Source organism: Schistocerca cancellata, chromosome 4 (genome assembly GCF_023864275.1).
Source record: "Schistocerca cancellata isolate TAMUIC-IGC-003103 chromosome 4, iqSchCanc2.1, whole genome shotgun sequence".
Lineage (NCBI taxonomy): Eukaryota > Metazoa > Arthropoda > Insecta > Orthoptera > Acrididae > Schistocerca > Schistocerca cancellata.
In genome coordinates, this window is record NC_064629.1 from 543,259,585 (window position 1) to 543,275,373 (window position 15,789).

A 15,789-nucleotide genomic window follows, 5' to 3' on the forward strand; every position below is an offset into this window, starting at 1 on the left:
TGTATAATTACTATCAAACCAGTTCTCAATTACAAATTCAAGAACCCCAGATTGCTAATAAGTTCTTAACCAACACCTATCGCGGCAGACAACTTGTCTGTCCTCCGAAACACCTCACCTGCCTCCCAAGTTAGGTGCAACTCGAAGATCTCCGAAATATGACGTCTGCCTTTTCGTTTAGCAGTTTTTCATTATTCTGCTCGTAATTAAAACTTTTGAAATAATGGAATGATAACCTACTATTGAGAGATGCTTTTAGATGAAATACAAGTAAATCTACAGTTTAGTTTTTCTAATATTTATAACAAAATTTTATCATTTTGGTGTGCTACTTCCGAACACAACAGCTAATCGCAGAGAAGGACCACAATTTCACAATTTAGGCGGTCTCTTTCATCGGTACCTTACATTCCATTACGTCATCTTCCCAGTGCTGCCTTCTCAACTGCTCTAAGAGCAGCTTCTTGTAGCTGAATATCATGGCTGCAAAGCCAGGAATATTACACATGCCCTTTCTTCTGAGAGTTCCATAAATTGAGATGTTCTGGCAGACAACAATCAATTTTGGAAATATGTAAATTTTTATAAATCTCAAGAGACATACAGTTCCACAATACTTGGGATATGTTATTGTTTTCTAAAACTTGAATAGGCATTATATTTTTTCAATCTCTAATCATTAATTAATTTGTATGACGATAGACTCAATTATTTTGTGATTAGAAAAAACTAATAATTATCCTCAATATATTCGTTTACAACTTTATGTCCCAAAATCATTCATCTTTAGTTACACTTTCAGCACTAATTATATTATTCTTTTAATAGTAAAGGTTTTAAAAGGTGCATTATTCTGCACTTTTATCTTGTTGGTGGTCTTTTGTTAACTTAAACAAATAGAAGCTGGGAATAACAGCTACTATAGGCGCATTGCTGTCCTTTCAATCTGATGAAGCCTTTGCATCCGCATATGCCTTTATCATGCCATTCTTTACATCTTTTCTCGATACTATGTCGGCACCATGCTGTTCTGTACTTACTAATATTTGAATGCGTCATAAAGCCATCCACTTCACATAGCTACAAATAAAACAAACATAACACCTATACTATGATTTGACTGATGAAGTCATCGATTTGTAAGGTACGTGACCATCCAGACTTAGCATGTGGTAATTCCTTGCCACATCTTGATCGCTAAATATTTTATTTATGACGCGTTTCGAGTAATCATCATCAGGTAATTGTGACAAAATTTACGCAAAAGACAATTTTTTTTCTTTATTGTGCTTCAATTCCCCATATGGGGCGGGCTGGCAGCAGCATAGGCGCTGCTCTTGAGCCGAAAGACATTAATTATACAATAGAAGACATTTAAAATAACATAAAGAAGAAAATATAGCGGTACATAGACATAAAAAAGGGGGAACATTATGGAACAGAACAGACAGAAAGGGGGCGACTGTAAAATGGAAATAAAAACCTTAAAAAAGGAGAGTACACAAAAAACCACACACTGGGACAGTTAAAAGAACATAAGGTGAAGTACGGCCAGAGCATAAAAGTTGCGGTGGGTGGCGTATCACAGAACAGTCACAGACAGCAACACTATCTACAAGTCCAGCACACAATTAAAAAACTGAGAGGATCTACCAGGGGTACGGGGACAAGGGAGAAGGGAAGAAATGTGGGATGGGCGGTGCGAGAGGGGGAGAGAGGGGGAGATGGACGGGGTGTGCGCCAGAGGGGGCTGGGAAGGGAAGGATGGGGGAGGGAAACAGCCAAGGATGGGGTGCAGGGACTCGGGTGGGGGGGGGGGGCGGATGGAGGAGAAACCGATCTGTGGGAAGGAGGGGAGAGGAAACAGGATGGCCCTGTGGAGTGGGTGGGGACAAGGCCAGTGTACAGTTGGTAGGAAGGGTGGATATCACGGCGAAGTTCATCATCTGAGGGGGAGGTGCTGGAAATTGCCCTGATGAAGGAGATGAAGGGTGTGGAGGTTGAGAGAGGGAGCGATACACTGTTAGAGGCGTGGCAACTGGGAGATGATGAAGAGGAAGGAGGACAGCAGGGGGTGGAGTGATCAAGCCTGTGGACAGGGTAAGGGATGCGGAGATGGTGGAGGAAAAGGAGGAGGTCGGGGAAGGGGATGAGGTCGTACAGGAGTCGTCCATGCGATGGAAGGCGGATACAGGAGGCAAGGTGCAGCGTTTGGCGTTCTAGGATTTGGAGGGCCCTATAAAAGCGGGGAGGAGTGGAGATACAAGCAACACTGGCATAACAGAGGATATAATGGATGAGGGATTTGTAGGTGTGGAAGATGGTAGAAGGATGCAATCCCCACGTCCAGCCAGACAGGAGTTTCAGGAGGCAGAGACAGGAATGGGCTTTCTGCTGGATGGTCAGGAGATGAGGGGTCCAGATGAGGTGACAGTCAAGAGTGAGGGCAAGGTATCTCAGTGTGGGGGTGAGGTAGAAATCATGGAGACAGAAGGAGCAGGTGGAGCGGCCTATGATGATTACCTGGGTTTTGGAGGGGTTGATACAAAGGAACCACTGGTTACACCAAGTGGTGGACTCATCAAGGTGGGTTTGGAGGGTGCGTTGGGATGGTTGAAGGGTAGGATAGAGAACCAGGAAGATGGTGCACAAAACACAAATGAGGAAAGCTGACATATAAATATTAAAAGACCAGTGTAACATCAGGAACGAAAGTCCACATTGACTACAAGTACTTACAATATGCTTATGAAATCTCCTACAAGTGAGCAATACAAGAAAAATGTACGCTATCATGTGAAATTGCCGTTAGACATATTTGCAAAAGATGTTATTTTGATATGTCGCATGCCAGACTGAATGCAGAAGACTTGAGGACTATATTACTTTAACTCAGCATCAGATGGCGTTGATCTCAAAGATCGAAACATACCAAGAACACAGTGTTTACAATATACAAAATATCGTAAAGATCTCTTACCACCATACCTTTTTTTACAATAAGCGTCACATTGTCAAGGGAAAACTAAAACATAGGGTACATTATGAGTGACACCTGCCATGGGACATATTCAAAGAACGTACAGCACGCTAGGCACAGTGTCCAAATATTCCATCGAGAAACAGCAGTGTAAAGACCATCATTATAAAGGCAGGCACTGCAATTTCCTATTGTTTTCCAAACAAAGCAAGCAAACTTCAAACTTTTCAGACCACAGATGGGTCGGGGGCAAATGAGACAGATGTTGAAATCGTTGGGGAGTGGGGGGGGGGGGGGCGGCAGTAGAAAAGTAGGCAATGGATGACGGGCAGGGGTAGAGAATCGAGGAACTGGAGGGAAGGGTAACATGAAGGGGTGGAGGGGAGCCCTTCCCTGCAGTTCCCTAAAACACGTCGTAAATAAAGTACGAGGGCATTTAAAAAATACCAGCAAACTATCAGTATTAAATGCAATTAACACGACAGGCATTTGAAACTTGCTCGAATTGTTGTGACCTTCTTTGAGAAAGTTCCGACATATGCTGACAGATGGAATGACAAGCTGGATAGGAGAGGCAGTTGAAGGTTGAAACAAAATGGCCGCGTCCCTAGCTGTACGCGCTGTACCATTTCTTTTTTTCTTTCGGCAGGCGTAAAACCTCAACAAACCCTTAGAAGGAGGGTATAAAGTTATGGAGATAGTTGCATTAGTGAAAGATAAGTGTACGAGTGGGCTGATGCCTGTAAAAGTGGACGTACGTCAGTCACAGATGAGCAACACTCTCGTCGTCCCAGCACGGCCGTTACTGACGAGAACGTGAGACGCGCTGACGCCGTGGTTCATAGGAACTGGCGTATTTCTGTATAGGCTTTAGCCAATGAACTGAGTAACAGCGTCGGATTCGATGATACCATTATTAGTGAGGTTCTCAAGCACCATGTTTTGTGTGCAAGGTGGGTGCCTAGGATGCTCACTGATGAAAGCAAGATGACGCGTGTTCAGGTTGCCACATCATTTCTGGCGCTATACAACGCTGAAGGACACGAAAGGAGAAGGAGACGAAACCTGGGTGCATCACTATGAACCACAAAGCTAAAGACAGTCTTCAGAATGGCGACACACATTTTCTTTAGCCAAGAAGAAACTCAAGTCTCAGTACACTGCCGGAAAGGTCCTTTTCCCCCTCCTCTGGGACTTGAATGGAGCGATTCTGGGGCACGAATAGGAAAGGAGTGAAAGAGTGAGCAGTGACCGGTACAGTGCCATGTTGAAGAATTAGCTAAAGCTGTCAATACAGAGCCGTCGCAGAGAATGCCTGTCTAGAGGCGTTCTTATCCTTCACGACAACGCACGCGCCCCCACACCGTCGCTACAACACTTGCCGTCATTCGGAAACTGAGATGTCATGTCGTACTGCATCCCTCATACCGCCCTGATCTCGCTCTTTCGGATTTCCATGTGTTTGGACTCCTGAAGGACGCTCTCAGAGGACGAAGATTTGTAAATAAAGATGAGGTTACAGAAGCGGTGCACTCTTGGTTGTGGGCACAACAGAAAACCTTTTATTCGAATGAAATAGAAAAGTTTGTGCAACTCGAGAGAAGTCTATCGAAAAGAGGGGTGTTTAAGTTGAAAAATACATCTTATTTGTATCTGTAAGCGAAATATATGCCTCGCAAAAAATAGTTTACTGTTACTTTTGAGTCACCCTCGTATTTAGCGATCGAGATATTCCAAGAAATTACTATATGGCAACACCTGTACTTTCACAGATACGTGGAATCGGAAGATCAAAATGGTACAAATGGCTCTGAGCACTATGGGACTTAACATCTGAGGTCATCAGTCCCCTAGAACTTAGAACTACTTAAACCTAACCAACCTAAGGACATCACACACACCCATGCCCGAGGCAGGATTCGAACCTGCGACCGTAGCGGTCGCGCGGTTCAAGGCTGCAGCGCCTAGAATCGCTCGGCCACTCCGGCCGGCAATCGGAAGATCGATACACTCACACCTTTTAGCAGAACATATGCTAGCAGCCCATATTGATGGTTCTGTTGTACGTGATGTGGTGTTGCATTCTAAAACTCGAGACTTTCCCAACTGGCGTTGAGTTCAACAACTGTCAGTCCAATTCTCCCATAGCCAACCTCAGCGTACAGGTCCAGTAGAATTCCATTTAACAATACACAATACCTTAAATTAGTTTCCTAATAAAGTTAAAGAAATTTTAAATAAACATATCTACATACACTATTACAATATAAATACATGCCGGCCGCGGTGGCCATGCGGTTCTAGGCGCTTCAGTCCGGAACCGCGCGACTGCTACGGTCGCAGATTCGAATCCTGCCTCGGGCATGGATGTGTGTGATGTCCTTAGGTTAGTTAGGTTTCAGTAGTTATGAGATCTAGGGGACTGATGGCCTCATATGTTACGTCCCATAGTACTCAGAGCCATTTGAACCATTTTGATATAAATACATAATATGTAATGTTTTGTTTTGATTTTGGCTGTTTACCAACAATGCCACTTTTTACATCCTTCTGTGAGAGCGGTTTATCATTGTTTTTTGTATAGATCAGAGCTGTATCCACTGTTCAAATACATCTGAGGCATTACCCTTCACATTCTTAAGAGCTTGGTACTACTGAACCGCATTGGTAAAGACTCACGCCTTCACACGGCGTCTCTTGCTATGTTCTTCAAATCTTACATACGGAGGCTTACAACTGCGATTCACAGATACATTGAGGAAACGTTTTAGAATATTGCTTCAACACAAAACATCGTTTACCAAATCGTTGCTTCATTCCACAGTATGAGGTATAATTCCGTCTATATTTGAGTGTCGTTGTTGCTACAAACCATACTAGTGGAACTGTATTCATGTAATGATTGTGTATTTTCAACTGATTTCCATATACGAGCATTATGAAACTTTGTAATATGTTGGGGCTAATTAGCTTATTCTTAGCTAGACCTTTATTCCACAGACCAGTGTATGTCATTACTCTCTATACTTCATATTACGTGGCCTTGTTTATTACATTTATCTCTTTTATGGGATTTCCAAATCAGTGTTGTGTGTTATGTCGACAACATGTGTACTTCCTTGTACTTCATGAAATAGTTGGCGGAAACCACTTTGCCCGTAAGTACTACTTAATGGTCGACTTACACGTCGCCTTTTGCCTTTGCTCCCTCACTCTTCATAAGTAATTGGCCAACTTTACTGTCGCAAGATAACCATACTTCTGCCTTCTCTGCGTACGTAAATAATTGGTCGACTTTTGTCACCTAATCTATAACTCTCGATTTGCCTCTTTTCTGTCTTCCGACTTTTCTGCCGCCTAATCTACAACTCTCCATTTACATCTTTCCTCTCTTCGTAAATAATTGTCCGACTTTCCTGTAGCCTACTAAACTTAACCCTCCATTTACCGCAGATCTCTCTGGCAGGACTATTGCTAAACGTTTGGTGTATCATACTTCATTACAATAGAAACCACTACGCCGTTTCAGTTCCTACTAGAGAGTAATGATATGCCTATTTTGACACAAACTGTACATCATCTCAAGACAACATTTAGTTATTTCCATTATTTGCCACCAGAATTTCTTCTACTTTACTTTGTTTTGTTCACTTGTGGTTTAGCATCGTCCTCTTCTTTTGCAACCTTCAGCTTATTTTTATGCGTTACTTCATCTGTGTAATATATAATAGACCTCGTCTTGCTTTCCTACTCTTAGATTGTCTTCAAACGTGAAGGTTATTTTATCGTTGTTATAAATATATAAAAACTGTTCCACTAAATACTTTATATTATGTTTTTTGTTATGTGCATTAATATGGTACTGGTGTCTTGTTACAATTGGATACTGTGTCCTCTTGTCTGGAGTCTTATATTCCGTACATTCTGACCTGTCCACATATATTCCGTCAAATGTCTGTTTTTCACCCATGCTATGCAGATGTTTAGTCTGCTACGTTACTTTGTTTTTGTCGTAGCTTGTTTCTTTGTTGTCGCATCCAGTGCAAAGAGGTTTTCTCAGCTTTACGTTTATAGTAGAGTATAAGACACGTCATTCACAACTTTTTTATATTCAACTACATAATCTACCCCCATATCATGCTCCTTAGAACTGAACTAATAGCTTTGTTTCCCACAGATGAATGCAGTATACATTTTACCATTTTTTGGTAGCGGCCTGTCACACAAGCTGGCTGCCAAGTCAATGTTCATTGATATTTTCAGGACACTGTACTTCGGTACATGACCTTCTAATATCTTACTCCAATTCCTTTGTGATATAATGTTTTTTTTTTCTTTTTTTCACCATCAAATCTTCTGTCCACAAATACTACAACTCTTGTTCTGTTTTGTGTGCTGCAGGCCCAGTGCTGATTCAAGAATGCTTGAACAAATTCTTTATATGCACGAATTTGAGTTTTTGTTGTTCTGACATACACTATGTGATCAAAGGTATCCGGACACCCCCACAAACATACCTTTTTCATATTAGGTGAATTGTGCTGCCACCTACTGCCGGTACTCCATATCAGCGACCTGATAGACATTAGACATAGTGAAAGAGCAGAATGGGGCGCTTCGCGAAACTCACAGACTTCGAACGTGGTCACGTGATTGGGTGTCACCTGTATCATATGTCTGTACACGAGATTTCCACACTCCTTAACATCCGTACGTCCACTGTTTCCGATTTGATAGTGAAGTGGAAACGTTAAGGGACACGTACAGTACAAAAGCGTACAGGCCGACCTTGCCTGTTGACTGACAAAGACCGCAGACAGTTGAAGAGGGTCTTAATGTGTAATAGGTAGACATCAATCCAGACCATCACACAGGAATTCCAGACTGCATCAGGATCCACTGCAAGTACTATAACAGTTAGGCGGTGAGAAAACTAGGATTTCATGGTCGAGCGGCTGCTCATAAGCCACACATAACGCCAGTAAATGCCAAACGTCTCCTCGCTTGGAGTAAGGAGCGTAAACATCGGACGATTTAACAGTGGACAAACGTTGTGTGGAGTGACGAATCACTGTACACAATGTGGCGATCCGATGGCAGGGTGTGGGTTATGGCGAATGCCCGGTGAACGTCATCTGCCAGCGTGTGTAGTGCCAACAATAAAACTCGGAGGCGGTGGTGTTATGGTGTGGTCGTGTTTTTCATGGAGGGGGCTTGAACCCCTTGTTGTTTTGCGTGGCACTATCACGCCACAGGCCTACATTGATGCCTTTAAGCACCTTCTTGCTTCTACTGTTGAAGAGCAATTCGGGGATGGCAATTGCATCTTTCAACACGATCGAGCACCTGTCCATAATGCACGACCTGTGACAGTGTGGTTACAAGACAGTAACATCCCAGCAGTGGACTGGCCTGCACGAGTACTGACCTGAATCCTATATAACATCTTTGGAATGTTTTGGAACGCCGACTTCGTGCAGGCCTCACCGACCGACATCGATAGCTCTCCTCAGTGCAGCACTGGGTGAAGAATGAGCTGCCATTCCCCGAGAAACCTTCCAGCACCTGACTGAACGTGTGCCTGTGAGAGTGGAAGGTGTCATCAAGGCTAAGGGTGGGCCAACACCGTATTGAATTCCGGCACTACCAATGGAGGGCGGCACGAACTTGTAAGTCATTCTGAGCCAGATGTCCGGATACTTTATATCACGTAGTGTATTCGAGGAAAGCCCCCCCTGAAACTGCCGAATGACGACGACTGGACGTACAGTTCCCTTACTAGAGAAATGATGGGATTTATATGCATAATCGTGGTTTGCTATGTCACTTCATGAACAGTACCTTTCTTTCTTTCTTGTTCACACCAATTTCCGACTTTTCGTGTAACTTCTTTTCCTATTTTGTCTTACATCTCTGCTCTGTTTCTCACAATTTACCCTAAATCGCACTTCTCTTTACAAGAGGATTCTACATGTGAAATATTACGACTAAGTATTTCATGATCATTTTTGATACTCTGTAAATTACTCCACTATATCTTATGTTTATCATTTGATGCTTTGACAGCTTTGTTTTGCTCTTGTCTTAGATTACTAATGTCATTAATTGCTTTACCACATTTTGATCCTGCAAATCTTTGTTTAACTTTCTGATTTCACGGTCAACCTTTCGATTTATTTCTGACTTACAAATTTCTAATTTTTTACCCCAATCTTTTGTTTCATAATCTATTTTCTTGCTCATCCCTCAGTTTTAGCTTCAATATTTGTAACCTTTTGTCCCAAACCACTGAACTTGGCGTTAAATTGAGCTATTCCTACATTAACTTCTTTTAACCCCTTTTCTATTTTCTCTGTTTTGTAATGGTTATCTTCTATTTTCTTTTGTATTTTTCTTAAGTCCTCCTTATTATCTTTTCTTGCCACTTTTCGGCCGGTCGAAAACCCGCTGTGCAGCTCGTCCGTTGTGGTGCGCTACGTAGTACGCACCAACGATATCAGTGAAGTCACTCCAGGTGTATCGCTCCATTTGTGTGGCCGAGTGGTTCTAGGCGCTTCAGTCTGGAACCGCGCGACCGCTACGGTCACAGGTTCGAATCCTGCCTCGGACATGGATGTGTGTGATGTCCTTAGGTTAGTTACGTTTAAATAGTTCTACGTTCTAGGGGACTGATGACCTCCGATGTTAAGTCCCATAGTGCTCAGAGCCATCTGAACCATTTTTTGCTACTTTTCCTTGTTACAAAATTAGCTGTGGCATAGATTTTATATCCTGATCATGATTCTGTGTTGGCAAAGTGTCAGCTGATTCTGTACCATGACTTAATGTACGTAACTCATCTGATGGCCGACTGGTTATGCTGACATCAGACTAATTTTCTCTGGCATCGTCATTCCTATCAACCATTTCATTTTGACTAGGTACTACATATTCTGATTTTACATTAACATATTTGCCACTAAATCTACGTATTCACTGTCATCATTGTACGTTAACTCTACATTCCCAACGAAAACGTTCATGACTTCTTCAGAATTCTCAGTGAGATCATTGGTATTTAAGTTTACTATTTAGGACTCATCACTATTGTTTGAATCTACATTCTCACTAGAATTATTTTTGACTAAATTTGACATATCATTATACCCATATCTGATTTTACTGCCATTTATTTGTATCGGATCCACCTGGTCGTCACAACTAGTCTGAGGCTGAACTCCTTTTCTTTCTGAGAGCGTATTTCACTTCCTTTCCCCCAGAAATTTTGCTAATACTGATGTTCCAATTACAAACCTTAGACTGCTATATTCAAGCGTAGCACTTAGACTAATTTTCTTCCTCGACGTATTGCCACTGTTTCACGTGGGTGTGGGCTGCCCCGCTGGCTGCAACTCCGCTGTCGTGAGGTGCCGAAGCTGAAACGTCAGACCTGAGTGCGCCGGCCGCTGCTTGCAGCTGCCGTACCTGTTGTCCGTGCCTGCCTCTCGCTGCTCTGCGCGCTGCACAGAATTGCAACACGAAGAAGCTATCATTACTAACGTAATCCCATAGAACGCACACGCAACGTTAACTTTAATTCTCACAGTAATTAACCACTTCCTGTTCCTGCTTTATACCGATACTACCCTCACAGTTACAAAAAAATTAGACTCTGCGGCTTCTATTATTATAGTTTAACTGAAGTCCGAAAACAGTTCAAACACAGTTCAAAGCATACTTATTACAGTTCTTATGCAGTTCTCTAGTCATTTACAGTTCACTCGTATCACAGTCCGTACACAGTTCACTGGTCGGTTTAAAGTTCACAGTTCTCGCTAGTAAAATGTAGTATCATAATTACAAAGCACTTCTACTTCAAAGATATCCCCACCAGGGTTACTGTGTGGGGAAAGTGAAGAGAGGGAGTCAGACAGAGTGAGATTGATTTATGTGTTTACGATAAACCCTTTCCCTAGAAAATATCCTTCCTTTATACCTCCTATGTGTTACCACAGATGACATCTCACTGACTCATTTGTACACACTCGAGGTGCCTAGTTGCTACCATCACGTCGCCCTGAATGAAATGCATGAGTTCTGAATAATGTTCACCAACCTGCGCTCTTCTTTAGTTGTTGTTAAAAAAATGGTTCAAATTGGTCTGAGCACTATGCGACTTAACTTCTGAGGTCATCAGTCGCCTAGAATTTAGAACTAATTAAACCTAACTAACCTAAGGACATCACACACATCCATGCCCGAGGCAGGATTCGAACCTGCGACAGTAGTGGTCACGCGGTTCCAGACTGAAGCGCCTTTAACAGCAAGGCCACACCGGCCGGCTAGTTGTTGTCCCCTGCACAGAAAACAGCACGTAAGTCGTGAATCCGTTACCTTCAGGCTGTCACAAACCGTTAGCGAGGAACTGGTATTGTATAAATAATTAAAATTTTAATCGCTTTTTATTAGCAGAATACGAGAAACTGTACAACAATGTTTCATTTTATGAATCACAAATAATTTGCAGTCTTCACATTTTCACAGAGAACAAACAAAAAAGTTAACTGCTTGTTTGCTTAATTACCATCAAACTTGTCCTTAATTACAAATCCAAAAACCATAGATTGCTAGTGAAATTCTCTCTCTCACGATACCCGCAGCGAATAAACCATCTGTCACTGGAACGTCACACCACATTGCGTCATATTTCCATTCCTGCCTGCTCAACTGCCCCAAGAAAGGCTCCTTAGGGCTGAATATGATGACTGTGAGGCCAGAAATATTACAATGATTCCACACATCCCTGTCGATACCTTCAGGAACCTTATAACTCTTCCTGAACGTCTCGTAGCTCTTGATAGGTGGTCACAATAATGTGACTAGACAGTGTGTGTGAAGATAAAACAAATTAAAGCAAAACTCATAACACGGAAGAGGCAACAAACATAACGCTACAAGATCTAGACGCACAACAGGGTGCGCCGCTCGGAGTGGCTGCGTGGTTAGAGGAGCCATGTCACGAATTGCGCGGCCCCTCCCGCCGGAGGTTCGAGTCCTCCCTCGGGCATGGGTGTGTGTGTGTTGTTCTTAGCATACGTTAGTTTAAGTAATGTTTAAGTCTAGGGACCGATGACCTCAGCAGTTTGGTGCCTTAGGAATTCACACACACACACACACACACACACACACACAACAGATTGCTCGGAGAGGACGCACTGATACGCCATGAGATACGATAGAGAGTAAACGAGCGAATGGGAATATATTCATTGAAATTAAGCTAAGTTGTGGAACAACGCTTACCAAACGAAGCAATATTGGTACAGCAATATTTAACCAACTCACAGAACTGCTGACTAAACAACCTGTCGAAGATGCTCAGCAAGAATTATAGAGCAACTTAAGAAGAAGACTCTATGTCATGGAAATATAGAACTTAACTATGGAAATCGATGAAGAAGAAAACGCTACCTTACAAATTCCAAAAGAAAAAACACTTGGACCAGACGGTATCATCGAGGAGTTTTACCAAATGTTCATATCGGAATTAAACGCCAAACTACTGCACATTTGTAATTAGATAAAGAAATCCGCACAGTGCACTTTCAAATTAGCTCTTAGATGGTCCTAGTCTTCCAAAATTCAGATGGCTCTAAGCACTATGGGACTTAACATCTGAGCCGCGCGGGATTAGCCGAGCGGTCTCAGGCGCTGCAGTCATGGACTGTTCGGCTGGTCCCGGCGGAGGTTCGAGTCCTCCCTCGGGCATGTGTGTGTGTGTTTGTCCTTAGGATAATTTAGGTTAAGTAGTGTGTAAGTTTAGGGACTGATGAACTTAGCAGTTAAGTCCCATAAGATTTCACACACATTTTTTTGAACTTAACATCTGAGGTCATCAGTCCCCTAGACTTAGAACTACCTAAACCTAACTAACCTAAGGACAGCACACACATCCATGCCAGAGGCAGGATTCGAACCTGCGACCGTAGCAGCACCTCGGTTCCGGACTGAAGCGCCTAGAACCGCTCGGCCACCACAGTCTCCCAAAAAACAGGAAACAAAACAGCAATCGAGGACCAGTTACCCTCTTCAAAAGCGACTATAAAATTATTGAGTAGACCTTAGCGAAAACGGCCGTGGACCTTAGTTGTGCGGTACTAAAGAAACCTTTGTTCCATAACGTATGCGAATACTGTGACGTAATATCAACCGCAGAAACTTATAAAATAAAGTACGTTATCATGTCCTAAACACTTGGAGAAAATATTGACAAAGTAGATCACCAATTTTGCTTACCACCATACATTTAATGGGATTCCCACGCCGATTCACCAATATAATACAAAATAATTTACATAATATTGCGACCAAAACAACAATCAAAGGTCAGGTAACCAAAGAGATGATGATAATGAATGATACCTGTTCTCAAAACGCAGATTTAATGACAAAGTCGGTATTCTGGATAAAACCTGCACCTGACTTTTATTACCAACAACCGCTATGCAAAACTCAGCTTACTTTCGTTCGCTTTGAACAACAACCAGACACAAAAATTTAGACTGAAGGCTCAAATTCATTTAAAAGCACTCCGTCTTCAAGCCACAAGTGGCTAATCGGGACCATTCGACCGCCGTGTCATCCTCAGATGAGGATGCAGATGAGGAGGGGCGTGTGGTCACCACACCGTTCTCCCGGACGTTATGGTGGTTTTCTGCGACCGGAGACGCTACTGTTCGGTTGAGTAGCTCCTCAAGTGGCATCACGAGGCTGAGTGGACTGCGAAACATGGCAACAGCGCATGGCGGCCCGGATGGTCACCCATCCAAGTGCCGGCCACGCCCGACAACGCGTAACTTCGGTAATCTGACGGGAACCGGTGTATCCACTGCGACAGGGCTGTTGCTTCCTCATATCATTTAAATACTGGTTAAACAGAGTGACAAAAATATACCACCTCTCATATCGTTATGTGATCGAAAGAATTAAATACCCTCATACTGGATAAACAAGACAACATTAAAATTTTAGCTGATCATTATTAAGAGAAGATAAAAACTGAATGGTTTTAAGGAGCCCGACTGGGAAGCAGGCTTGTATTGTGAGATGTAACAGTTGCAAGTTAAGAAATCACTGAACGTTTATTTCTCAATTAAAACACACGAGGACATTAAATAAAACACAATTGTTTGGAATGCTGGTGCTTAAACGTCGACACATAGTACAGGATCTGTCGTAAGAACACAGAAATTTAATTGATGCATACACACGAACATTCACACTGACAATATATACAGCAAAATGGATAGAATTTAGAAAAAATTTCCCATATTAGTTTTGACAGTCAATAGCTGAGGACAAAGTCCCATTCCAGGAATTCGGTTCAAATTCACTAATTTCACTTTCAATCCGATCACGAGAGGTTATTACGTCGGATCTCAGCCTCATAACGTACAAGGAAAAGCACGTGGTGAAGCAGAATGCAAGTTACTAAGTCCACGAAAATAAAAGGCGAAAAAAATTTAGGGCAAACACGCAGAAAATAAACGATATATTCAAACACTTTATACAGAAGTAGCTGAGTTGTTACATCACTTGGCATCACTACTCGCCACCGCCAAGTTGCAATTGAACAGAGGATCACATTAAGTAAACTGAAATGATTTGTGTAGCGTAATTACCGGTGCCTACGTTTAAAAATTGCTACTAGAAACTCAATGAAAACTAAGCCTTACACATGTCAACTTACGCTGCTAGAGATGATCACTCAGACCGAGGGGCGGATTAGTAAAGTTTTGTGAGTGGGGGCGGTAGGCTAGAAGAGAAAGAAGACCCAGTGGTCCTCTTCTTGAAAGTTAAGGAAAAAGCCTCCAAACACTACTGGTTTAAGCTATTTTTGATACTTAAAAATACCAAACAATTGCAAAAATTTTATATTTTACACAAAAAACTTTTAAATTTCTTAAATGTGTAGGATTCACAGCCTTTTTTATATAATTGTTAACACGCAGTAACAAGCTCATAAGCCTTTTGTTAACACAGAGTTGATAACCCAATAAAAAGCAAATCAATTGAAATTAGAATAAAATGCTTTTAAAACTGTATTTCTTAATTTGTTGACAGTTATATTTTGGCCAGTTTAGTTCATATATATATTGAAAATTATAATTGTAAAGCGTGCTGCTGTGGCTGATTGGGAAACCCTGCTAACATTTGGTGCCCACAATTCGAACAGGAGGGGGAGCACAAGTCACTAGTACATGTAGTACATTCTCTCTGGCACACAAAGTAAGATGGCTTGGGGAATACTGAATTGACTAAATTCACTGGCCAAGAGTCTAAATCCGCGTGCTTAACTTTGAAGCACATTACAAAAATAACCATTTGATTTTAATTTAGTTTCAACTCTCGGAGAGGGCGGCTGCTCCCTCCGCCCCCCTACTTTTAATCCGCCCTTGCTCAGAACATTCTTACTCACTGGTGACCTATGGGAAAGCACAGCTTACGCGCTGCTGTAACCAGGGACCTCGAAGAAGCCGGAACCTCTCAGAGAGCCTACGCGGTCGCTAATTGTACCAACTTTACAAATGCTGTTGACTGGTGGCCACTGATGTCTCTTTGACTCAACGTAGCACTATTCAAACTCTACAGAAAGGATGGCTAATCTACTCGTAAGGTCCACAAAAACCGTCTTGCAATCAAAGAATTCCGAAGTGCCACACACCGACAACCCACACATTCACTCCAGTAGACGAAATTAGGATGGCATGGATACACGATAAACATGTTATATGTGCTCTTACAGAACATGAAACATAAATTATAAATTG